The following is a 26,371-nucleotide window of genomic DNA, read 5'->3' on the forward strand; positions in this document are numbered from 1 at the left end:
TCAAACAGCGCTGTTCAAAGAGATAGTGGGCTGCGTGTGTGGAAACACCTCCAGGAAATGGAAAGTGTAGGGGAGAAGCGGGGGGTAAATGGTCAAAGCAGAACTGGGCAAAGGAAGGATTACGATGCAAAGAGAATGAAAAAATGCGTCGGCTGTTCGCTGAAGGTGTCTCTCTCTTTGCAACGTTTTCAATCACTTTCACCTTGATACGTCGCCATCGACGGTCAACCTCAGATGTCATCGATCAAACTCCATCAGCACTCAAAGGAAGACCAAAGGGGCTTTAAAATCAAAACGGGGTTATTCTTTTGGGAGATCAGATTATTAAAAACAATGGCGCCGGCAGGATTCTATTCCATAATATGCAAAACTCGGATTACAGCACGCATTTCAAAGACCAGCCAACAGGCCTGAAAAACAACAGCCAGCTCAAAAAATAGGCTACAATATAGGCAGAAGCACCTTACTTTAGGATCTTGGGCTACAGACGTTTTGGAGGCCCTTCCCTCCCTTCACAATATACCAAGGCAACATTAATTCAGCACCCCTCGTCAATGGACAGCCACAAATATTAAATAAAGTGCCCTCATAATCAGTAAACACAATATGAAACTCATAAATATAAGGCAATACGTCAACAGTAAGTCAAGACGAAGCTACGTGATCATTCTTTGTATTAAAACATTGTATGTCTGCACAGTTGCAGATAAATATTAGGCTACACTAATATTATTAGTATCAAACACATTTCTGACTTGTGTTATCCAAACATTTCTAAAAACTCCAGAGCGCTGTTGAGTCCAAAAGTCAATATGTATTGAAAAAAGATAGATGTTTTCATTTCTAAAACTCACAACGTTTTAATCTAACAAAATATTCTGTTTCAATCCATATTTGTTGGCGTTTAGCCATTCAAAAACTACAGTTTCACTGCCAGCCTTTGAATTAATGCGTCATTATGCGTAAAAATGTTTCTGACTCATGTGATCCAAACATTTCCAATAACTCCACAGCGTTATAAAGTCCAAAAGTCAAAATGTATTGAAAAAATATATGTCATAATTTCCAAAATTCACAGCGTTTTTATCTAACAAAATATTCTGCTTCAATCCATATTTGTTGGCATTTAGCCTTTCAAAAACAACACTTTCACTCCTAGCTCGTGCATTAAGACGCTATTGTGTGTAGGATTGTTTCCGACTTGTGTGATCCAAACATTTCATATAACTCCAGAGCTCTGTTAAGTCCAAAAGTACACCAATCACCGGCCTTCAAATGTACAGTATTTGCATCTAACGGCTTGAAAAATGCATCTCAAGTACATTAAGTAAAACATAATCCAAAAACAACATCTGCTGATTGGCTACATTTATTTTTAATATTATTTTAGCTTCATTTAATGAAATTTTATTTATTTATCGAGTCATTTTTTTAATTTATTGATTTATTTTTTGATTTTGGCATGTTCTGTCCTCCATATTCTAAAGGAAAATGTGTTTAAAGTTGTTCCAAACTGCCACAAAGAGTACCTGTTAATACCACATAGAATGTTATTTCATACCTGTTTCATGGTCATACCGAGTATGAAGGTATGATGGAAATCCAGTGGACACAAGAAGCCCAGAATCAGATACATTTTATAACTAACGTTACCTACAGCAGGCAAGAGAAAATAGGAAGGCTTTAGTGAATCAAATGCCAGACTTTTTCTAGTTGGATAAGTGTGTGGGGAGGGGGTTTCACACGCTGTTCGACTATTCAAAAAGCACTTCAGTTGACTGATGCCTCTATAGGCTCAGGGGTTGAGGAAGACAAGCAAACAAAACCTCTATTTTATCCTGTTGGTTGGTGCTCAAGTTCGAGCACAACTGTGATGTTCCAACAAAGCAGAAGTGGTTAAACCGGCAGGCAGCTCATGCCCGTGACTGACTGCTTATGGACTCCTCGCAAGGATGTGTCAGCCAAAAACTTTAAATTAGCAGCAAAGTGAAATACAACGCAGAGAGGGGGGATTCACTCCAGCGGTTTCAAAACAGAAGCAGCTCGCGACCTTCACTTTAAATGAAACCTTCATTTGTCAAGAGATGCTCTGACTGGCAGAGCTCTCTGCTCAAGTGGTTACGCACTAAATAACAAAACAGTACTCAAACACTGCACTGCTCTGTGCAGCACTGCATTGTGCAAGATTCAAAAGCCAGTGTGAATGCGGTTTGCTGCTTCTTTCACAGATTTTCGACCATGGGGAGTCTGAAGGCCTGTCCAAGCCCACTTCACAGTGCAGGCTTTGTGGTACAAGGTTAAACGTTGCAGCAATACAACCTGTGAATTCAGGTAGATATGGCCTCCATACAGCTAGGTTAAGTACACATTCATTGATATTTGTGCAGACTGCTTTTGATTGGTTTAATTTGCGTGAGATGATTGTAATTTAATGGACAAGGCCGAAAAGCAGAGACTCGCGTCACCAGAGTCTTCCACAAGCTGCTCGCTTGACAGCTGTTAGTGCTAACAATAGCCATGTTCGTTGCAGTTTACATCCACGTCGGTACAAAATGTTTTAAATTTATGTGAAATTGTCAAAATTAGCATGAATCCTTGAGTTCTTGTTCTGTGAGGTCACAGTGACCTTTGAACACCAAATTCTACTCAGTTTGTCCAAGTGAGACTTTTGTGCAAAATTTTAAGAAATTCCCTCCAGGCGTTCTTGAGATATCACGTTCACAAGAATGTCCGTCCATCTGTCCAACCCAAAAACATAACCCTCTGGCTGTTGCCGGCGCGGAGGCATTAAAGGTGAGGGAATTTCCATTTCAATTAGACTTTACCTGATAATGCTTACATCAACTAAGGGCATAACTGCATATAATCAGACTATAATGTGTACATGGGTGTTTTCCTTAATGACTTATTGATGGAAATGTATTAATGCAGTGAGCGTACAGTGAGGTCAACCTGGGTGTTTAGCTATCAGTGCTGTCCTGACACAGCAACCTCCACCCGTCAACAACTCAAATGAAACCTTAATTTGCATTTACGACCTGACCCCGGCGCAATCTTAAACCACCCTCGACCCCAGATATGATTTGAAACCTTGTACGTCAGCAGAGAGCGGTCCTGTGGGGAGGCTGGAATTAACCCCCTTTCCATCGTACGGAGCAATTATTTGAACCCAGGCGCACGTTATAAATCAACTCAGCCAAGGGAAAAACCTGCGAGGTGCATCCACAATCCTCTGGCTTCTGTTTTTCAGAGATGTTATTGTTCGAATCGGGTGCCTCTCGCTGCTCGCCAATTGAAACCCCACCATGGTTTCATTTAATCTGACAAGTATAATCTTGTGAGATTGCCCTTTCCCGCTGTGATGTTTTGGAAAGCTTATAAAAGACTCACTTCATTGATCTGAAGACACTTTAAGAGGCCTCATTGTTGTTCCCATGCCATAATCGCAAATAGAGCCTTTTGAAATGGAATAATGCCAAACAATGCCAGTCAGCGAGTGAGTCAACCGTGCAATAAAGGCTCAATAGTTTTATCATTGCTTTCCAAATTGTGCGGTCCATCTGTGTGAGTGTGTTGCTGTCTTCCTGTCTGTAAATCTGCCAGCGGTTCAAGCACAGCTCGTTTAATGTAACCACAGAAGCTGCCATTGATTGGAATATTTCACCGGGAAAATACGATAAACTCGTCCATCTTTGGGGATAAATTGCGATTTTCATTGACAATCAAATAGAGTCTGAGGGATCCTTCCCAACTCATCAAGTCCTTTACCTCCTACTGCGCCAAAATGGATTCCCCCCTGAGGCAAACATTCAAGGTTTATGTTCCTAATGACCCGCAATGATTCAACCGTGATTGATCGACTAATGACTTACAACCAGCGCGCCGACGTTAAATCTCCGAGGCGTCTTCCCGACTGTATTAAGCATTGTGTGCCCTGATATCTCACTATATGATCAAATGACTCACTGCCATTGGCCCGGGCCGATACCTCACCGTGGTTGGCCGCCGTCGGCGCTGAACAAACTGTTTATTCGGGGGGCGCCCACTCGCCGCAAGGGCACCCGGGGAAGATGTATGAGTCGTCGGCGTAATGTATTCATAGGGAGATTGAGAAATTGGTCTTGAGACGTGATAAAGTGCCCGCTGCGGTGTCTTTGATAAATGATGATGAAGCTATGCAAATAGCAGCTGGATCTCCGGCGTGTACGGTTCAATTAGCACGTCGCTCTGGTTGTAGACTGGGTGAGCAATGAATCCATCTATTATTGAAATTCATGCTAGTTTGATATTCAACATTATGATGAAATCAGAAGTAATATCTTGAGTTTGGTGCAGATATAAACGAGCAAATTCTGATGCTAAGATTATTCTAAGGGTGCTTTCATGAGCCGTAGTCCGTTTGGCTAGTCCGAATCAGAGGGAAATTCATACTTTTGGTTCGTTTTCAACTTAGTCTGGTTTGATTTCACAATGCACAAGTTAAAGCGCACCAAATTTTAAAAGTAAGTTTGGAGCGTTATTTAGCCTCCTTTTCGACAAGCTACTATGACATGGTTGGTACCAATGGATTCCTTTGGTTTTTTAGTTTCATATGATTCCAGTGCCTTCAATGTAGCTTTAAAACTGAGCCCGCTACAACTTAAAAGTGCAAGTTGCGTAAATGTGTTAAAGAAATTAGTGCCATTAAAACAAATTTGCGTTAACCTGTTATTATCACATTCAGTTTAACAGCCCTAAAATACATAAAAAAGACATTTTTATATAATTTTGATAATATATATATCGTCATTTTGCCCAGCCCTAGTTCTTACCTTCACAATAAAAGCCCTACATATATATTATTTGCAGGTATTTTGCATTTTCGTGCCGTTTATTTGTCACGGCCCCAGTGTGTAAAGGACCTAAAATCAACACTTTACACATAGGACCCTTGTTAAGACACCGATTTACAAGCCAAGCAGTAAGACAAAGACACTCATATTGTTTTACCCAGTGGGAAGATGCTTCATAAAGGAAGTTAGATTATGTTAGCACATTACACTCTTATATCTGGATCTGTGTCAGAGCGCTGCTGCGGTATATTAACTATAATTCACCAAAGTGTCTTTCTATTTCACTAAGCGAATGAGAGAAAAAAGAAATCAAATCCTCCGACTTGTCGGGAAAAATTATCTCAAGGGTTGATTGAATATTTAAAAAGAGGGAGTTTTATGAATGAAAAGACGTGATAAAGTGCCGCTTTTAACTATTTGTACTCAGACGATTCGCAGTAACTCCCAGAGTCCTGATGTGGGGATCAGGGGGAGCAGTTCAAAGAAGGCTGAATTGCCTCATAGATACCGGCTGCTCTTCCCTGAGGCCCATCAATACATTCACTCCTTTTCACTAAATATTTCACCGCGAGGTTATGCAGGTCTCACCCCATGCGTTCAGACTTCACATTCATGTTACACAGTGTGACTTGTGTGTAGCAGAAACCTCCGCCACCTCTTTATAGTATGTGATTAGATGCCACAGCAAAAACATTAGAATGATCCACTGGTACCTTCCATAACTTTTAGTTCAATTCAGGGCTGTCAAAGTTAACGCGATAATAACGCATATACTATAATATATATACTTTTTCGAACTGTTCTTCTTGTCATGAGTACTTTCACATAGAACGTGAATATAACGCGGCGAAAAAGCGACAAAAAAAGCGATTAATTAGCGATTAATCGTGATTAACTATGGAAAAACATGCGATATTTCATATATTAATCGATTGACAACGATTGTTACTGCTACGGAATATCATCTCCCATTAATGGGTTTAGAAACTGGTATTTCAGTGTGATTACTGCTTTGAATATCATAATACAGCTGGAAAAACAATTCAAAATGACATCATATTACAATGCTCTTCAAGGCTAGAAAATGCTAATTATATGCAGATTTGTAGTATGATTCATGCATTAATTTGGCATGCTGAGGTGTGATTAGGTGAGTGGGAGCAAGCAGCAGTCACTAATGCTCCTCAAAGGCTAAAAACAGCATGGTGAGGGGAAGCGAGAGCCGGCAATTTCCTTCATTTCATCAGTGTGAGAGATGACCTTTTCATGGAGTCCCTGCCTGTGGCGCTAAGGATGCGCTCGAATGAGGGGGATTTGAACTTTAGCTCGCATGGAGCATCTGACATATGTATGCTAACTGTTTGTGTCTCTGCGGGCCGGCGCCGACGCTGGCAGGGCGCTGAGAAAGGGAAGACACAGAGGGAAGAAAGAGCAGGCAGCTCTTAATGTCTTATTTAAAAGATACATTATCCAGATTTTGTTTCAATGCCCAGGAGCAGCCCCGAACTGAAAAAATTTCCTCCCACCTCTGGAGGAAGACAGCGTGGCATTTGTGGCCAGTGTTGCGTGGGACACCGAAACCATGTTCCACCATGTTCAAACATGGAGATCACTTTACTCGACATGATACGCCTACTCAGCCTGTGAAAACAGTTGTATAATTTCTTCTGTGGCCCTGGAGGAGCTTTGACAAGTCGGAGAAAACAACCCTGATGACATCACTGTGACGTCATCTCAGCTTTGGCTGGGAGACAAAACATTTTTATCATAAAGCCTGCATCACAAACTGGGGGCAAGGGGTTTGAAAGGCGTGGGCGTTTACCAGGCAGGGGATCAAAGATACTATTGAGTTGCATTATGGGAAATGTAGGATCCAACATTTTTGGAGCTTGGCCTATGATAGGGACTAAAAGTCAGAATATTTCAGCCTCTGTTGCATCAATCTTTTTCAGCTGTAGCACCATGTCATTTCCGTATCTAAAAGAATCTTATCTTATCAAATTTACCAACTGTGACTCTGCACTTCCTTGGGTCCCCAGTAATACCCCCACCAAGTGTGATGTAAATTGGATGAACTGTTCTCGAGATATACGAAGGACAAACACACATATAAAGATTCATAAAGAGATTCCTAGCTTTATAGTTAAATGATGCTGCTACAGCGCCACCTATTGGCCAAATGGCACCAAATTTGTCATGGTCAATCACATATCATATCGTCACAGGTCCACCAAATGCGATTCCAATATCACAAAGCGTTCAAGAGATATATTATTTTTTGTAATATAAGCCCTGCCTACAGAATTTGAGCTAACTTTGAGGGCCAGCTTTAGAAAAACTGTATGGAACAATAACAATCTGAAAAAGCAACTTTTTCCAGATTGGTCTAGAGATGTTCTGTACCAAATTTGGTGGCAATTGCTCAAAATTTGTTGGAGAAGTAGAAAACAAAACACATTTGGACACAATCCAAAAGTCACAGTCCAAAACGTAAAGTTTGCCGTTATAGCGCCACCATCTGGCCAAATTGCACCACCAAAGACACAAAATTGTAAATCACTGTACTCTATAACACTGATCATGTTCACATTAGAGGTTGTGAATGCCTCTGAAACAAGACGTGGAAAACATGAAAGTATGGTCGACCCAAGCAACACTAACAGCTGCATAATGCACCATCAATCAACATAGCAGCCACGGTCATAAGGAGTAGCAGTACACTTCATTTTCCCTCCACTTTACAATTCAAATTCTCCATCTTGCCTCGAAAAACACGCTCCTAGTGATCACAAGTCTGCTCAGGTATTAGAAATATTGACACACAGACCCACCGCGATACAATACAATTACATTAACATTGAGTAAAATAGGGTTAGAAAAGGTTTTGTTCATCCATGGCATAAACATCATTAACATTCAGCCGAGTTATCACAATCGAAAGCAAATGCAAAAACCAATCCTTGATCAAGACCTCTGTTTTGACATTTGATAGATTACACTGACGGCGTCACAACAATCAGATTTGTTTTTTAATAGTCTGTGATAACACCAGACGCGGACTAGAAAAGCCCATTTGTTGTGTTGCTGGATAGCAGCGTGGGGAGCCGGCGCAGACTGCATTTTCTCTTCAATTTAGTAATTCCCTATGATGACTAAGGGAACCCAGGAGACTTAAATGCATGCAAGGGTGACAAAGCCGCCGCTTCATTAAGCAGCGAGATTGAAGCAGTGAACCTCAGAGGCAACAATAACTTTTATTCAAGGCTTTTGTTTCAGTTCTCCAGCTCCTCTGGCTTTTTTTTTTCTCCCTCCAGCACTGTGAAATACAGGACTACCTATTATGAGAGGCCTTTTAAAACCAGATATTGGCTACATCCCTGACTGAGCAGCGCTCTGACAAACGGACAGGAAGCGGAGGTCAGTGTAGCATACCTGACACAGCTGGCTCTCGTCCAAGGCAATATAGGCTCTTCATAGCATCTCTGTAAGAAAAAAAGGGAGAAAAAAAAAAGACAGAGCATATGAGACTTCTAGAAAGAGAGGATATTGGAAAAGGAAAAGAGATTAGACGATGCTGTGAGGATGCAGGAAGTATGTGTGGCTTTAAAGCGGAAATGAAACATTCAACCAAGTTAAGCTGGTATACTAAATGGATTTCCACTCTAATGAACAATTATATAACAAATGTAAGCATTTAACAGAAAAATGAAGAAGAAAAAAAGAGAAATAAAATAAACGCCGAATGCACTTCTTTATTCTGAAGCCCCCGTTATAGTGTTTGTTTACGAAACTTGCCGGTAGCTTCTGCTTGCTAGCTCGCTACCGACTCAACATTATCATTAGCCGATAATGTCTCTAGTGTTTGCTTTCAAGATAAGTTTTACTTTGTGACAGTAGTTTTGGTATGCTAATGTTGAGCCACTAGCTAGCAGAAGCTACCGGAAAGTTACATAAACAAATAGTGCCTTGAATGAAACTCGTGAGCTTGTGTTTACAACATAGGAAGTCGTGTACACGATATGCTTGGCTTTAAAGTGGTTAAGTCGTGAGAACACTGCTGCTAAGCAATGGCAATATTACTGTCGGCGTCTAGAAGCCACAGAGGGTAACAATTTAGCAAGTGGGTAACATAATGCAGGAAATGCAAAGGTATAATGACAGAGGAAAAAGATGAGGCCATTGGGAATATCAACATGTTCCTCAGACATATTATAAAATTACAAAGAAAAACAATATATTACTAAAATTACAACATATTAACTTATTATGCACCGAAAACGTCCAAGGCCTCCGCCATTTCTGACAACATCAACAAATTCATCACAATTCGCGAACTCTGAGTTTTCAGAAACTTTCCACTTACGAAGTCGTGAAAACCAAAAGAGGGGGACGTTCTTATGGACTCTTCTGGTGAACGCAGTAAACAAGGCACCAAAACGCCATAACGTTGGCTTCAGAATAAAGTAGTGCTTTCGGCGTTAATAGCGCGGAGAGGACGGGAAAAAGGGAGACAGTCAGCTGGACTGTGCCACTAGCCAGCGCTGCAGTAACTTTACTGATCTCCGTTTCAGCATCAGTTTATGAAATGGACAGTTTTGTCTTCGGTTTTAACATTGTAAAACTCGAATTTACATCCAGGAACAATAGTGTAACTCTGTGTAACTCGCCAAGCCAACCAACCTCGTGACATCACAGGCCAGAGTACTGCAACATGGCGGCGTTCTTGCCACAAAAGATGAAACATATCTTCTTTTTCTTTTAAACGCTGACATTTTTCACATTTGTTATATAATTGTTCATTAGAGTGGAAATCCATTGCGTAAACAAGCTTAACTTGGTTTCATTTCCACTTTAAGGCTTTTCAAATAAACATGTTTTACTGAAGCTCATTGTGAATCTGTAAAAAGCATCTTTTTAACATGAATAAATGAATTCAGTTGAACCCATTCCGTCAGAAAATTAAACAATGAATCAGCATCAAGCGGCAGACACACATATGCTTTCCTTCATGCAAACTGCATAAAGGCTCGACTGAACTCAAACATATCTTGACGCCGACCATGAGGGAAGTTTGAAATGCAATCAGCCGACGGCTCATCAGTATGCTGCAGCCACCGCCGCTATCTAACTATGGCAACAACCAGGCGGAGAAGGTTGGAGGGATCTATCGATGTGTGTTCTTTTATGAGCAGAACTTATCATTCAAGGCTCACTCACGCCCAGAAAAGGTCAAACGGAAAACTCTCATATCAAATTGAGTTTTTCACTTGATTAATAAGCCTTGGTGGCAGATGCTGCCGCGCCGACACGCGCAACCAATTTCAAAACATTCCCAGGTTTTCATTTAACTTGGGGATGGCACTGAACTCAGATAACACACGTCTAATTAATATATTCCAAAAGAAAATTCAATTATCGGATGATGACGTGACTGTTATGTGTCACTATATGTCTCAGAACTTTGGTAGTAGTAGTGAGAAAGCTGTTTTCCTGTCTAGTAAGAACACTCCCTTATTCACTCATTCATTATATAGTCACTCAGTAGTTTACTCTATATTGAGAAGTAAACTGAGATTTGAATCGTCATTGCATTGCATTGTGGGATTGTTAGCAGAACATGTAAACTACTTTTCTCCGTTCTGTGATGGTGAATAGGGAGTGATTTTGGACACAGACTAAGAGTCTACAGTTGGGCTGCAACTAGGCCTGTACCCAATTGTTAGGCTACACTAATATTATTAGTATTATTATATATGTAAAATTAGATTCCAGTGACAGCATATTTCTGAGTTGTGATCCAAAAACTCCAATTACTCCAGAGCGTTGTAAAGCCTAAAAGTTAAATGTATTGAAAAATTTTTTTATGTAATGGTATATTCTGATTAAATCCATATTTGTTGGAGTTTAGCATTCAAAAACAACACTGCAGTCAAAACTGGTCGGCTCTCCTGCTTGCCGCACACAAAGGGAAGCCCGCACCTGTATTAACAGGGTGGTCTAGCAGCAACCTAACCCTAACCCTAACAATAACAACAAATCTATAGACAGGTGGCAAATTGTCATATTTGAGAAGTAAATATTTGGCATTTTTGCTTGAAAATTGAATCACCAGAGGCCCCCCGATACGATATTATCATGATACTTAAGTCTCGATATGATCTTTTTGAACATTTTGCGACGTGCTGAGTATTGCGATAAGATATATTGCGATATTTCGCCTATTTTTATATTTTATGCAGTTTGTCAACATCTGTTTTAGAGATACAATTCATTCATTTCTTGAGGTCAGAGGTCAAGGCACCCCTTTGAAAATGGCCATACCAGTTATTCCTCACCAAAATTTAGCGTAACTTTGGAGCGTTATATTGTGTTCTTCCCGACAAGCTAATATGACATGCTTGGTACCAATCAATTCCTTAGGTTCTCATATGATACCAGTATCTTCACTCAGATTGTTGAGAGGTTAATAGTTTATGTAATAAAAGATCAATACTTGACGTCCGTGTATCGATACAATATTGCCACGCAAATATATCCCGATACAATGCTGTGTCGCTTTTTTCCCCCACCCCTACTTCATATGTCTTGTTTTTGTCCAACCAACAAACCAAAACCCCCAAAATATTCAGTTCACAATGATATGAAACACAGCAAATCCTGACATTAGAAAAGCTGGAACCAGAGAATGTTTGGCATTTCTGTTTTAAAAGAAAAAGTCATCCCTACAGCCACGCCGCTAGTAAGCCTAAAAAAAACGGATGGAAAGAGAAAATACAAGTATAGCCCATCATGGTGTGACTATCTCCCTGCCATCAAGCTCAAGAGAGTGAGAGGAATCACCACGTCAAGGTCAGGATGGAGCCCTGTCACCGCTCCCGCTAACAGGCAGAGAGCAGTGCTCTCTGGGTAATTGGGAAGAACTTCCCGCCCTCGCACTTGAGTGGCATGTCTCAGGCCGTGGCGTGGAGTCTGTTACCCGATCGGAGCTTAGCCACAGCGAGCTGTCAGCTCAGCTCCGGAGTGATCGCAGCCCTCCGTTTACATCGAAATGGCACGTATAATAGCGTACGCACTGATGAGGCCACACACAAACACTGCGGAGGCCACTGATGAGCAATCACTTTGCAAATTGGCTTACTATACAGATGCAGAGAAATACTTATTAGCCCATCACAAACATGCTTTGGTGGCCCTGGCTGCTTTACTATAGAAGCTAATTCACATATTTTTTTTTTCTCTCACATGCCTCTGTTCTCCATTAGCATAATTTTTCTGACGCTGGAAAAAGTGGCGCCGTGCGGAATGCATTACGCCCCTCCTGTCACCGTTTTAATCAGCATAATATGAATTATTGCCATCATTACGGCGGGTGGCCGAGAAATAACAATAGGTCTTAATTATTCAACAACGAGGAATAATAAAGGGGAAGCAAATGCACCTTTAGTTTCTGCTGCCAACAATCATTAGCGTTTGTATCTCTCTCCCCTCTGGTGGCAGAACTAGACTCCGTTTGTGTGCTGTGGAAATCATTTCTAAGACCGAGGTGAGTGATGAGCTTGTTTTACGCCCCGAATATACTCCCGGTGTTGTTGTGTCTGGGAGAGCTCACTGCGGAAATTACCATAAGAGTCCAATAAAGATGTGCTTTGCAATGTTTTTTTGGGAGTTATAATTTCTGGTGTCTAATTGTTATTGTTTGCGTGTGTCATTAAAATGATGATTGGGGGGGTTGATTTTGCTTAAGTTCCATTTCAAGTCATCTTTTGGTCCCAGATTTGTTTTTATGTGGATATCATAATGAAAATTTTGCTTGTTAATAAAACAAGTAGTAAAAGTTTGTGTATGTGTGCTTTGTTTTATGTTTGTGACCATATTCTTATTTAATTTATTTCTATTTACTTATTTACTTCATTATATATTCATCTAAATATATATCCTTTTCAACTTTTGTTTTAAATTAAAGACCTGTCTTTTTAATCTGGCTTTTAATTAACCATTGTTTTTTTCCCTGAAGCACATTGGATTGTTTGTTTCTATGAAAGATGCAATATAAATAAATATAGTTGAGTTGAATACGCTGAAGTGAGGTGCTTCGAGCTAAATGCTAACATCAGCATGCTAACCAGTGGGCAACTGCTGCTCTGAAAAGTGAAGCCAATCCTGAAGTGCCTTGTTTTCATCTTATAACGTTTACCCTTTCAAAGAAAGTTAACTGTAACATTTTGGTTGCCTATAAAGGTCTTATTCACTTCTGATTGCAAAAAAACAAGATGGCGACGGCCAAACTGCCGAACTCAAGGCTTCAAAACCGTAGTCCACAAACCAATGTGAAGTCACAGTGATTATGTCCACTTCTTATATACAGTCTATGATGCTAACATGCTCAAAATGACAAAGCTAAAATGATGGTGTTTAGCAGTTGTAATGTTTACCACTCTGATTCATTCTGTAAGAATCGGTCTCTCTACCACTTGCTTCAAAAGGATGGAAAAATATGTAATACATTTTTAGTATTAACTTCAAACATAAATTACACTGGGGTATCATAGTTCCAGGTTGCCGAGGTCAAACTCATTACAGTAGCATTTCCTTGAGATATAAAGTCTTTAGCTGAATCCACAAATCCGCCGGTACTGCAGGGTTCCTCTGACCTTTCAGAACGAGCCGCCAATCAAATTTCAGCCCGTCTTAACGGAGACGTGGCGATCACAGCGGACATGATTCAGAGCTATAAACCGCTGCCCTTCAAAAGAAAATGAAGTAAGAAAATGAGTAATTACTGCTTGGGAGACATGACAGTGTAATGATTTCATTGGAGTTTTCATCGATTCCTGTTTCTCTCTATGATCTAATGACTAATCGTCTCTGTCTGGCATTCATTCGTCTTTAACGTCCTATAGATGCTCCAACAATCCTGATTGCTGATCAGTGCTGCTAACCGGAGGGGGGGGATGTCACAATTCAAAGCGCGTCTTTGTGTGGTCTGAAAGCTTGAAACAGATACCGTCAGATCCTGAGATACCCGCCGCGGGCGAATGAGATAATTAACTTTCAGCTTGAAGGCGTCCTTAAGACTTCCTGTCAGCTGCTGTTAGCGTAATAGACGGAGCCTGCAACGACAAACGGAGGATATGGAAATTACGTTTTTTTGGCTTATTTCAAATTCGCAGGTGATTGAATGATTCACCCTGAGCTCCAGATCAACCCTCACTGCTGTGTATTCAGCGTGCCATGGGATACCAGATTCAAGGTCATTTCACTCCCCTGCTCGCCGGATTCTGTTCCAGTTGAAATTCTGCCACATATCCAGATCACATGGGGCCTTTGTCACACCAAAGCAATACTCTGTTGCTATAACTACTGCCAGCTTTACACAAATACCTGCTTTCTTCCTTGACAACATCTCTGTAAAGGATTTTAGATCAAGCACACTTCTATAATAATTATTGCAGTCAGAAGGATACGTGTATTATATGACTGGCAACTTTGGTTTGTGCCACTAAGAAAGATCTTTTAGCACAACTATCAACCTTGCAATAACGGCTCGCATTTATTTATTGTTTGGGTGATTTGAAGTGGGATTGTATGACGTACTTATCCATAGTCCGTGTATTACCTACAGTACATTCAAATATTTAATCGTGATTAATCGCAAAGTAATCCCACATTTTGTATCTGTTCAAAATATACCTTAAAGGGAGATTTGTCCAGTATTTAAAACTCTTATTTTTTATCTAACAAAATATTCTGCTTCAATGGATGTTTGTTGGTGTTTAGCCTTTCAAAAACAGCATTTTCAACAAATATTAATATGTAAAATGGACAAATACAATTGCTTTATGCAAATGTATGTATATATTTATTATTGGAAATCAATTAACAAGACAAAACAATGACAAATATTGTCCAGAAACCCTCACAGGTACTGCATTTAGCATAAAAAATATGCTCAAATCATAACATGGCATCATATCATGATGAAAAACTCACTTTTTCAGTACTTGTGCACATACATCTGGGTATCTGGAGTGCCTACCAACCCACAAACTGTGAAATAAGACAACCCAGTCATGCAGGCTCATTAGATTATACCACTCACAGCTTGACAACTACCTTTGTAAAGGTGTATCATATGTTTCTAGCAAGCCAATCAGAGCAGACTGGGCTTTTACAGGTAGGGGTGTTAAAGAGACAGGCATTAAAACGGAGCGTTTCAGACAGAGGGGGAGTACAGGTATATTCAGACAGACAGGAGGAGAAAAATAATGTGTTTTTTGAACATAAAAGCGTGTAAACATGTTCTAGTAGAAACCTGAAATACAAATATGAAGCTGAAAATGAGCATAACAGGTCCTCTTGAACTGCTTTCATATCGGTGCAATATTTTAAGTGGACCTGATGAGAGTCTGGTCTCTATTCAGGCAATCAACGGGCAACAAATGAAACTCCTGATGTGAATAGCCCTCATCATGTTAAGAGTCTGCACCAGGTACTTTAAGAGCATCGTATTATGAATGGTGCATTAAGAAATGAGTGACTTTTTATTTTAATGGAAATGGCCGAGGTCTAATAGGAAGTGTCCTCTATCTTGATAACTCTAATTATGCACCTGGAGCAGACAACACACAGTCCACTTGTGTTATGTTTTTAACAGAACCTTAATTAGTTGACCTTTGCAATGCACGCAGCATTATTAAAGCCCTAATTAAGAGTCCCATTAGAGATGAGATCCTGTCAATTAAGTCCTTAAACACAAAGATTTAGGTCTCTCTAATGGCGACCTCACACCAAACGACTCTTCAAGCGATTTCCCCGACACATTTCCAATGTCGGAATAAAATAATGAGAGTTTTGCTAGAGTTGCGGAGTGCGCCGCTCCCGTGATCTCAATCGTTTAGTGTAAGGTGGTCATAAAATTCAGTCCAGGTTGTCTTAAGTCAGTCTTTGTCTCGTCTTGACGTTCCGATAAAATCAAACAAGTTTATTATTATCGTAAGTTCAATGACGCGAACATTGTCAACATCCAATAGGTGTGCTCTCTCCAGCACCAAACAGGAAGCAGCAAACCGGGGTCTTTGATGTGTCCTTCCATTTATACCACGATAGAGTGGAGAAGGAAAAAAGCTGCAGTGAGTATGCTATATGCTATAGCTAGCTAGCAAACCACTGTCCCAAACGGGTCAGTCTTTAGATGTCTTTAGATGTGAGAGGGTGTCAGGCTTCAAAGTGTCCTTGTGTATGGTAGACATAAGACTCTCATCAGTCTTCATTGAAGGCAAATGTCAGCTCATGACAAGAAAGGCCCACCTGTTATACAGACAGTGGTAGAAAAGACTGTTGAATCTCAAGGGAATTACATTATTTGAAATTTAGTTAAACGGTTTAATACAGGGTTTTAGAAGCTTTTGACTGACGGTGTACATTCTTTTTCAGAGTCTAGTCCAGGTATTGTCAATTAGAGAGTCATGTTAAGATGTTAATATCAGTCCTGTACTGCAGGCCTGGCGGAGAAGTGGAAATGTCAGCTTGAAAGGAACATTTTCTCTTCTTTTCCTTATATTCCTGACTGAATACAGTCATGGAACAGAGATTTACACAAGAGACATCCATCCTCGCTATTCAGAAAACGCTCACGTTTACATCTCATATCCAGTCGACGGTAAAGTAATCCGTTCCTCTTAGCTGTTGATGCATAGTAAATCAAGAAAATGTGTATGAAACTACAGTATGTCCTCCTCCTTCCTCCTCCTGCCCTCAGTGCTGAGAGAGCAGCTGCACTCACGAGGGAGAAATAGGTCACATCTCCCTAGATCGCCTCCGTAACCTCTCAGTTCATAATGATCATGTTTAATGAGTGAGACACTCTCCAGGCATTCTTCAGCATGGAACTGTGTCGTCGTTATTGTGCTACATACGTCGCCTTTCACTGATATATTCCACCTTGATTTGAGTTTTAATTGTACCTGGGGCCAATCAGTGCAGCGTTGGGTGCAGCTGTGCGACGCATCTTCTCCTCAGGTTTTGTCAGAGCGAGATCAGCGGAGTCTGACATATTGCATGCGACACATGAATAAGCAAACAAATTATGTTCCCTCCCTCAAACCTGCAATGATCAGTGTGAATTATGAAAATACTGCATGGTAATAAAGTGGTGAGACGCTCCATCAAGTTTCAGAAAACTCCAATTGGACCAATTAGACCAATTAGTGAATTTCTAGAAGTGGTTTGCTCACAATTAGGGGTGTAAAAAAATATCGATACACACGAGTATTGTGATATTATGTTGTCTGATATTGTACCAATTCTCCAAAACACTATCAATTTTTAATTATCCTCTTAAAAGTCCAACGACCCACCATCAGGCCCGGCCACTATTCGATCTTTCGGAGGTCCATTGGTGCCAACCTAAGGAATCCATTGGTGCCAACCTAAGGAATCCATTGGTGCCAACCTAAGGAATCCATTGGTGCCAACCTAAGGAATCCATTGGTGCCAACCTAAGGAATCCATTGGTGCCAACCTAAGGAATCCATTGGTGCCAACCTAAGGAATCCATTGGTGCCAACGTAAGGAATCCATTGGGTCCAACCTAAGGAATCCATTGGTGCCAAACTAAAGAATCAATTGGTGCCAACCTAAGGAATCCATTGGGGCCAACCTAAGGAATCAATTGGTGCCAACCTAAGGAATCTATTGGTGCCAACCTAAGGAAGCCATTGGTGCCAACCTAAGGAATCTATTGGTGCCAACCTATGGAATCCATTGGTACCAACCTAAGGAATCCACTGGTGCCAACCTAAGGAATCCATTGGTGCCAACCTAAGGAATCCATTGGTGCCAACCTAAGGAATCCATTGGTGCTAACCTAAGGAATCCATTGGTACCAACCTAAAGACCTATTGCGCCTTTAACAGACATTAGTCTTATGGCGTTACCTTGGCTACTTAAAGCCCCGTCCCAAAGGGGACTAGGCACCAAACAGATGTGATGTGTATGGTCAACACTGCCAAAAACATGTGCCAACGACGAGAAATACCACAAAAATATATGTCCCCTGAAGCATCACCATCCAATACAGTCTCAAACACCAGAAATTATAGACAATATGGTATATTGGATACATTTAAACAGATTTTTCTGTGCGCAGAACCATTCTTGGTCATTTTTCAGGTTTGGAAACCACTACTTCTCAAGGGGATCTTAAGGTTAAGGGAATCTAAAAGCTCAACACAAATAGTGATTTGTTTTATATTGTGACATATTAGCGTAATAACACTTTCTGACATATTGCCCAAATGCTGTAGATGTAGAACCTAGTTTCCATCTTGCAACACATACTGAATCTCTATTGAATTATTCTATGGAACACACATGCAGAAATAATTCAGCCGAGAGCTAAGTGCATGCGTGCTGTACATACGCCTGTTACATTACAAATGCATAACGCTTTCAGGGAGAGTGCAAAGAAAATAAATGAAATGGAGACTTGTAGCTTCGGCAAGCTGAGCCCAAAGAGTGTTGAGAATATAGAGCGATAGAGCTACAGGTAAAAGGATTGGTTTTCTTATTCAGCCTGCAGTCCTCATCGTCATTGACTTTTCATTGAAGCCCCCCTCTTCCCCACCTCTTTGCCCCTGTCAAAGGAAAGGAGAGACAAGCCCTTGATGAGTGCACCTTTGATCTCGCTGAGGCGCCTCTGCTCCTCCTCCACTCTTTCTCCCATCATCCTCCCTGTCCTCTCTGCTGGGGAGCTGTCAGAGTTCTGAAGGCTCCGTCTGTCCGCTCTGCTCCCTCATCCCACCCGACCACGTCCCCCGCCTCTTTCATCCTCACGCCCAGCGCTTCATGAAGGCCGGCTCGAGTCCCAGAGGGACCCCGCCGCCACCCAAAGTCTAGCCACGGCCGAGCAGCCGCCACCTCCCTCCTCCTCGGCCCTCCAGCTAATCGGAGTTGGCTTTTTCTTTCAATAAAAGCGCCACCATTAGTGAGAATCGAGGGCCCATTCCTCACTGTTAACGGCTAATTGTTACAATCGCTCCACTGAAGCGCCGACAGCGTGGTGCACGAGCGCTAAGAACAACCAGGTGCCGCGCTTGGTCCTGCGGCATTGATCAGGTTCACACATTAAATGTGCATAACTAAAAGGTTAACACATCATTTCTCTCCTTTTCGGTTTATTTATGAGACTGTCAGCGCTGAAATGGCCAATCAATTCATGCCCAGAGGGAGGTGTTTCAATCATAGCTCAGCCTTTGATTTAATCTTGTTATTTACACTATGTACTAGAGGCTCCTTGTTTATCATCACTCCACAGATCTCAAAGCAATATTTCACTTTACTAGAACAGTTGGACTCCCATTGTGGGATTTGCGTGCGTCATCTCTCCAGACCGCCATTTGTTATCTTCCCATGAAGAGATACAGTGACTGGCCCATGCTTCAACAATGCAATGAGCCGAGCCCCACTTCAATCCCTCGTGCTATTACATATTCAATTAAATTCGTCGTCTCCTCGCTAGTAATAGTGATGAATATGCAGGGCGTTAATTTCTTTGTGACACAGTCTCAAAAGGAGGAGACATTGGGGGTTGACAAAGTGTGCCAGTTGATTGGATCCCTCGTTGCCGCGGGGCAAACTGGCGGAGGTTAATGTTGCCGGCAAGGACGATGTGTTCTGAATGAGACGTTCCTGAGCGCCGGCGTAACTGGCACCCTATGCATCGCTGACAAGAGGGTCACAGAGAAATCACACATATGAGGACGAGATGCCTTCCAAGAAAGATGCCTTATGTAACAGTCTGGAAAGATACAGAAAATGCTACTTACGTTCAGAAACACCAGTTCTAGTTCACAGGAAAAAATACACCAAAGTCGTAGCTAGTCATGGTCGGACACATTGGTGAAATACACTCTGGTTCACGGAAAAAAATACACCAAAGTCACGGCTAGTCACGGTCGGAAACACGAGTGAAATACACTCTGGTTCACGGGAAAAAATACACCCAAGTTGCGGCTAGTCACGGTCAGAAACACTAGTGAAATACACTCTGGTTCACGGGAAAAAATACACCCAAGTTGCAGCAAGTCACGTTAAGAAACACCGGTGGAATACACTCTGGTTCACGGGAAAAAATACACCCAAGTTGCGGCTAGTCACGGTCAGAAACACTAGTGACATACACTCTGGTTCATGGGAAAAAATACACCCAAGTTGCGGCTAGTCACGGTCAGAAACACTAGTGAAATACACTCTGGTTCATGGGAAAAAATACAAGTTGCAGCTAGTCACGGTCAGACACACTAGTGAAATAAACTTAGCGGATGTAGTATTTTCCTTGCTTTGACATATCCACTGTGGTTATAAAGTACAGAAATTAGCGAAGGCATTTTGCCGGTGGTAACGTTATTAGTGTTATAAGTTAGTAAACGTACACAATTTGATAGCAATGGCACACCCGCGCTGCTGCACAGAGCGCTATCACTTGTTATTAATACTGAACATGCCGTGTGTCCAAATTGCACCAAGTTCGACACTACACGCCCTTGGGTCCCCAGCAACACACCCACTAAGTGTGAAGTAGATCAGATGAAAGGTTCCTAAGATATGTGGAGGACACACATACCCACATATAGACAGAGATTCCTAGTTAGATAAATGCCCCAATTTGCTATAATAAGACTGCCTGTTCCTCTCCATTTGCAGGTTGCAAGTTTCATTCACAGAACTGCCAGAGAAAAAAAGACGAGTTTCACACTGTGGAGCTTCAAGTCCTGCTGTTGAAAATCAGCAGATGAAAACATAAAAGCTGTAGCAGTGTCAGTAGTCATTTTAGACTTGAAAATATTAGAAAATATTACTACAACTGCCAAAAATGTGTCATCGCAGAGCTGTACTCGAACAAAAAAAATGATAACATATCTGAGAATTGCACTACATGCATGTAAGGATGCAGCTAACTATCATTTAATTATCTTTTAATCTGCCAATTATCTTTATGATTAGTCGTTTGGTTTATAAATGTCATAAAATACAAAAAATCAGCCACTATTTTTCATTACAACTATTTTTCTGAGTTTTATTCTCGCAAACTCTTGAGTTTTTTCTCGTTTATTTGCTACTTTAATCCCAGAAACTATCCAAGGTTTTTTTCTTGTAAATGTATTACCCTAATCTCATAAATTCAAATTTTTTTTCTTGAAATATTACCTCTGCCCTGGCTCCGTAATTATAATTTTTTTTATCTACAAAAGGCACTAATAGGCCGTTGTACAATAGCTCTGAATTCAAATGGACAAAGAAAAATTCCAACACAGATGTATGTGCAGAGGTACAAAAGATACCATCACCACTGTGTTATCCAGTCATGTAGGTGACATCACCTCACAGATGTTTTATTTGTTCAACGGGGCAAAAATAACACTTTCACCATAAACTGTCTCAACCACCCATCATAATTAATGTCTGAATGTATCTTCTGAACAAAAAAGCTCGCCGACTGTGACTCATACCTTGACAAACAATGGTTGCCGTAGGAACCCCCAGAGCGCCGACGACAGCTTGCACTCTGCATGAAAGGGATTTGTTCACTCCCATTCCAAAGTTACCGCTTCTCTTCCAGCAAGGCCATTACGAGTTCTGAGGAATCGATGGCTTCAAACGTGTGAAAAAACTCAAGTTGTGAGCGGCTAACAAACTCCGGCGAGCTTATATTGCTTTTCACCCAGACTGAAGATAGATAAAGTGCTGACCTGATAATAAATGGACTGCATTTATACAGAGCTTTTCTAGTCTACCGACCACTCAAAGGCATGCCAACATTCGCCCATTCACACATTCATACAGTGATGGCAGAGGCTGCCATGCAAGGAGAAGTTAGTGTGAATAGATCATTTATCCACAGGAGCTGAATTAACACTTGCTAGGACTTTGTGTGCAGAGTACCATCATCCTGACATCTGTGAAAAGGCACTTTTTCTCCTTTAAGAAGAACACTAGCAGTGAAAGAGACCACTTCTGGATGTGTGTGGATCCCATCTTAAAGGGGACATATCGTGCTCATTTTCAGGTTCACACTTGTATTTTGAGTTTCTACTAGAACATGTTTACATGCTTTAATGTTCAAAAAACACACTATTTTTCTCAAACGCTCCGTTTTAGCGCCTGTCTCTTTGAGACGCCCTCCCAAAAAAGCCCAGTCTGCTCTGATCGGTCAGCGTTTTAGGTCTTCTGCATCTGCGCTGTCGCCGTCTTCACAGCCTCACTGCGACTCACTGTGTGTGTCAACTACACAGAGTTTAGCTACACCACTACCGGTGACTGTATAGTTGTGACATCACAACCTTACAGAAGTCCTACAATGCAATGCGGCAGTGACAACAAAGTTCATAACGGACTCTGACGGACAGCTCTGTAACATCAATAACACTTCAATTTAAATATAAGATTTCATTTTGCTAAGAGTAATATATACTGTATATTTTAATTCATTCTGACTTTGATTCTCACAAACCGTCATTTAAGGTTGGTCTCGGGTTACCATGGTTACACGTCTCCAACGGGAAGTGACGACGTAAATTACGTCTGAAAAAATAGACACTACTGTTTATTCACACAAAAGTACGTTGAACGATAGTACACCTATTGGGTCTGTAGTGCATAGTATGCGATTTCGGATGAAGCCTGTATATTGTATAGTTGTGACATCACAACTGTACAGAAATCCTGCCGGCTCGTTTAAATGCAGACTTTCTGAACACAGGCTGTGTGCTTTTTTTCCATGGATTTTGATACTTTCACAGTATTTATACAGCACTTGTAATAAAAAAAACATGAAAATCTCACTTAACAATATATGACCTTTAAAGCTGCATGGTAGCACTGAGCAATTAAAGAGTCTTACATGATTCAACCCCCCAGCCACACTACATGTTTCCAGAGACATGCAAGAACAATCTGACAGTCTTTATGAAGGTTGCTGATATAATATAATGATACGTTAAATTTGACTGTAACATCTTGTTTTTGCCTCGGGGCATCATTTCACTCTCTTAAGATCCTATTGTTTGAGACTAAAGTCAGTGCTGGTTCAAATAAAAGGTAGAATTCTGCGTATTTAGCCGTGTCTCTTCGTTATAGGTCTTCTTCAAAAGGTCGACACATTTAAAGCCATGAAATTAATAGAAATAAACAGTTTTAGCCGTGAAAGACTCATGGTTTGAGTAAAAAACGTCTTTGAAGTAGGGCTGTCAAAGTTAATAATAACGCGTTAACGTAAATTTGCTTTAACGCCACTAATTTCTTTAACGCATTAACGCAACTTGTGATTTTTAGTAGGTTGTAGCGGCTCAGTTGTAAAGCTAGGAGAAGATACTGATATCATATGAATCTAGGAAAAACCTAAGAAATCTACTGGTACCAACCATGCCATACTAGCTTGTCGCAAAGGAGGCTAAATAACACTCCAAACTTACACTAAATTTTGGCGAAAACAGCCATTCGAGCATATTTTTATGCTAAATGCAGTACCTGTGAGGGTTTTATGGACAATATGTCATTGTTTTGTGTTGTTAATTGATTTCCAATAATAAGTATAAACAGTACATTTGCATAAAGCAGCATATTTGCCCACTACCATGTTGATAAAATGATTAAATACAAATCTCCCTTTAATGTACATTTTGAACAAATCAAAAAATGTGCAATTAATTTGCGATTAATTATTGACAATCATGTGATTAATCGCGATGAAATATTTTAATGGATTGACAGCTCTACCTGGTACAAAATCCTCAATTTGAATAAAGTGATTCCGCAGTGAAAAATGCTGCTTTTGAAAGGCTAAACACCAACAAATATCCATCTAACTTTTTTCAATACATTTTGACTTTTGGACTTACAGCATTTTGCACTAAAGAAGCATATTTGTACACTCCCATATTGATAAGAGTATTAAATACTTGACAAATCTCCCTTTAAGGTACATTTTGAACAGAAAAAAAACTGTGTGATTAACTATGGGCAATCATGTGATTAATCACGATTAAATATTTGAATCAATTGACAGCCCTTAAAAAAAATACGTTAAATCCGACTTTAACATCTTGTTTTTGCCTTGGGGCATCATCCTTTCACTGTCTTATGATCGTATTTTATGAGACTACTGTCAGTGCTGGTTCAAATAAAGGTTCTGCGTATTTAGCTTTAATTTGGATTGTCTCTTCTTTATAGTCTTCTATAAAGTTTGACACATATAAAGCCACGAAATGAATAGAAATAAACAGTAAAAAAAGGAATCATTCTGTAAACAAACTGAACGGTGTTGGAAACACACTGCTCTTACGAACTGACACTTGAAGCTTTTCTTCTCCCCTTCATTCATGACTACTTTGACTGCACTGCGAGTATAAAGCGCTTATCTCCCAATTTCCTCAATCCTCTATCTCTTTCTCACAACATGGACTGAAAATGGATGCTAGTGACAGAGCGTGGGAGGCTGCCAGCGCAGTGTCACCCAGAGTCGCTGATGTCACCTCCACTGTACCCTGCACCGGGAGCGCTGCCAGAGTGCGACTTTTTACTGCTGATTCAGCCCTGCACTCAGCTCGGCAACCATGGTGATGTGCATCGTGGGATGCCTCTAAGTGTCATTAACTGGCATGGGTGAGTGTTGGTCGTGGCGGGGCGCTGCCACATGCGTTTGCCGTCAGCCGTACCTGGCAGAGGACTCGAGGGAGTAAAGAGGGGGAAACACAGATGAAGAGGTTTTTAAGGGAGGAAAAAGGCCTCACCAGGAGCAAAACTCCAGAGAGGCAGTGTAAGAACCCACAACCTAAAGGTGAGAAAATTGCGAGGAAGAGTGGGAAGCAGAGAGAAAGAAGAGCGAGTGAAGTCTGACTCATTCCCCGAGGCTCATCTGAAAAATGCTCTTTCGTCTTCTGTTCTCTGTCTGCCGAGTCCACAATAACAGCCCGTTGCAAAGACACTCCATCCTCCGCAGGAGAAACAAATAATAGATTCATAAAGAGCTGCTTCTTTTTAGTTGAGGTACAGTCCTGGAAAGTCTCTGAAGCAGCTTTAAGATGACGGAGAATTCATAAAGCTGCTGCTGCACATCACAATGCCCAACTTTCATGTTGGAGGATTAGGAGGGATCAGTTTTCTGGATCAATAGGATTATGGCTGTCGTTAACCCCTTCGAGATGAAAGAATCACAACCTACGGATGAGAGAAAGTGTTGCAGAGTGGTAGGAGGACAGCTCTGCCAGCACTTAGCACAGCAAAACAAACAGTTATTCCAAGCAGGAATAATCTGTACTTGGAAGCAGACAAAAAGCAAACTGCCCACGGCGCTGCGTTCACAAAAGCACGCTGGAAAAGAATAAAGCTCTTATTGTTCGGAGAGCCCAAATAGAAAAATCACTCACTGTAATTGGCCTGCCTTTCTTCTGTATCTACCTCTAGAGAGGAAGAGAAACTCGAGTGTGCGCGCAGAGAGTCTTCTAGACCGGCACAGTAATTGACTACTTCGCAGGGCATATACACGAGTCAATACCTGCCATCCAATCCACTTTGAGCTGCTTTCAGCCTATTACGTCCACTGATGGCACGGCTGGTTAAAGCTTACAGCTCGCAGGTGAATTACAGAAAAGTGTGCACTCCGCTACAACCTTTATTTGTTCCCTGCGTACACACAAAATCATAAAATTGAACGCAGAAGGAAGGAGGAAGCAAAGAAGGATGTGTTGTGTATATGCCATGTTTTCTTATTGATTTACCAGCGCAGCTATTATTTATTATTATTTGATGCGTCGTTGACATGCTGAAATCTGATGTTTTTAGCTAGCTACAGGCATTTTGTTAGCATTGCATATTGTGGTGCCCCTGCAGTGGGCGTGGTTTTCAGAGTATGATGCGTTGCCCTCTGTCTCTATAGACTGTAAATAAGAAGTGGACGTAGTCACCGTGACGTCAGGGTAAAGTTGACATCACCCATTGGTTTGCGGACTATGTTTTTGAAGCCTCGAGTTTGGCATTTTGGCTGTCACCATCTTGGTTTCTTGCAACCAGAAGTGACACAAGAGGGTGGCGCTAAGTACAACCAAACGCTGAATAAGACATTTTTAGGCGACCAAAATGTAACAATTAGGTTATGAACTGAAAACACACTGTGAAAGGGGCACAGTTGTAGACAAAAACACAGACAACACCCAGACCGAACAATGCCTTGGTATGGGACACTATAAATGGGACCATAATTTACTAAATGAACATCATGCTGTCGTGAAGAAGACTTGAAACTAGCGATTGAGACCATAAACTCATGTTTACAATATTTACTGAGGTAATATATCAAGTGAGAAGTAGGCTCATTTTCTCATAGACTTCTATACAATCAGACATCTTTTTGCAACCAGAGGAGTCGCCCCCTGCTGGCTGTTAGAAAGAATGACATTTTAAGGCACTTCACTTTTCAGAACCGGACGTTGCCCACTGGTTTCAACACATTGGCTCGTGTTGCGGTTTTCGTTGTGTGTTGGACT

General features: G+C 41.0%; 1 protein-coding gene across 5 annotated transcripts in view; it reads right to left on the minus strand.

Annotated features, from left to right (window-relative positions):
• Positions 1-26,371, minus strand: part of LOC141763234 (beta-1,3-galactosyltransferase 1-like) — a 115,547-nt gene that overhangs the window by 51,131 nt on the left and 38,045 nt on the right. For 3 of the 5 annotated variants that reach the window (XM_074627761.1, XM_074627757.1, XM_074627759.1), the window contains one exon: positions 8,265-8,314. The exons of 1 other annotated variant lie outside the window; for it this stretch is intronic. The gene's annotated coding sequence lies outside the window, so the exon portion shown is untranslated. Of the gene's footprint in view, positions 1-8,264; positions 8,315-13,836; positions 13,943-26,371 lie in introns of all 5 variants that reach the window. One more of the 5 variants, XM_074627758.1, reaches the window with a different exon arrangement.

The sequence above is a fragment of the Sebastes fasciatus genome, chromosome 24 (genome assembly GCF_043250625.1).
Source record: "Sebastes fasciatus isolate fSebFas1 chromosome 24, fSebFas1.pri, whole genome shotgun sequence".
Lineage (NCBI taxonomy): Eukaryota > Metazoa > Chordata > Actinopteri > Perciformes > Sebastidae > Sebastes > Sebastes fasciatus.